Source organism: Cantharellus anzutake (assembly GCF_015039405.1).
Source record: "Cantharellus anzutake strain C23 chromosome Unknown EI90scaffold_73, whole genome shotgun sequence".
Classification (NCBI taxonomy): domain Eukaryota; kingdom Fungi; phylum Basidiomycota; class Agaricomycetes; order Cantharellales; family Hydnaceae; genus Cantharellus; species Cantharellus anzutake.
Window position 1 is genome coordinate 380,001 of NW_024067023.1, and position 1,399 is coordinate 381,399.

Here is a 1,399-nt window from a genome sequence, read left to right on the forward strand (position 1 = left end):
GACGAGACATAGTACCGTGAAAGTGCATCTGCCACTTTGTTCTTGTGGCCTTCCACATATTTTATTTCGCAATTAAAGCTTGTGAAGAAGGCTTGCCATCTCAGGTGTCTGCCTGAGTTGTGGTTTTTCGCTTTGAAATATTCCAAAGCTTTGTGATCTGTGATTACTGTGAATTCACAGCCTCCCATGAGATCATCTTGCCATCTCATGAGTGCCTCGAGGACACCCAGTGCCTCAAGTTCATAGGCGAAGTACCTATGTTGTGTATTGGTGAACTTCTTGGACATGAATGCGGCTGGGCAGCAGGTCTGCCACTTTTTGCCTTGTCCAATTAGTGTGCCCATGCCCACTGGGCATGTGTCTGTTATGACCCAGACATGGAGTTTACTCCTCTCTTCTTCCGAGAGGTTTTCCAGTGGATTCCACTGGATGGGCTTCAGAATCGGAGCCCTGCATGCGAGACGTTTAATCTCATCAATGCATTTCTGGTGGAGTGGTGTCCACCTGAATGTCTGCTTGTTTGAGCAGATTGTTTGCAGTGGCCCTGTGTAGCCACTGACGTTCAGCATGAATATCAATAGATATTCTACCATTCCCAGGAATCTTAGGACTCCTGTGTGGTCTACTGGCTCTCGCCAGTTGCGGATTTTTTCCATTTTATCCACTTGAGCGTGGATGCCTTGTTCGTCCACATGGCTTCCTAGGATGTCTAGGATTGGAGCAAATGGCTGGAATTTTTTCTGGCTTATATAAAACTTTGCCCCCTTGAGGCAAGTAAACAACCACAATAATGCTTTATTGTGGTTCTCCACCGAGCTTGTGCTGGTGAAGATATCATCGAACCAGACATGTAGGTGTCTGCCTACTTCTCCTCATAGTTCCCAGGTCAACACGTGCTGGAAGGTACAGGGAGCATTGCAGTCTCCTTGCTGCATTGTGTTTGAGTTGTACGTTGTAGGAGAAATAACGGTCACACTATGGAAACCCATTATGGAAATATGCCAGATAAATCACAAAACCTCATATGACAAGTAGATATGAGAAAATAGAAGGACCTGAATTTTAACGAATTTTAACGAATTTTTATGACTATACACGATAAATCGAAAGAAAGAAAAATAGCAAAAATACTTCAAGCTTACCATCAACGAGACGGAATTCTCGGGGGAATTTATAGCAAATATTAAACCAAGAATTAGGACAATCGACCAAGATTTGACTATAAAAACAATCAGAGAACCTCCACGGAAACTACTTTCCCATGTCCGCACATGTAGCCAAGGATGGAAGTACTGCGGAACAAGGATTCCTTAGGAACTAATGCAAAATTCAAAGTCGTGTTTATAATAGGAAATGTAGATGTCCCCCAAACGGACCCAATGAAAGTAATTACAGGGAA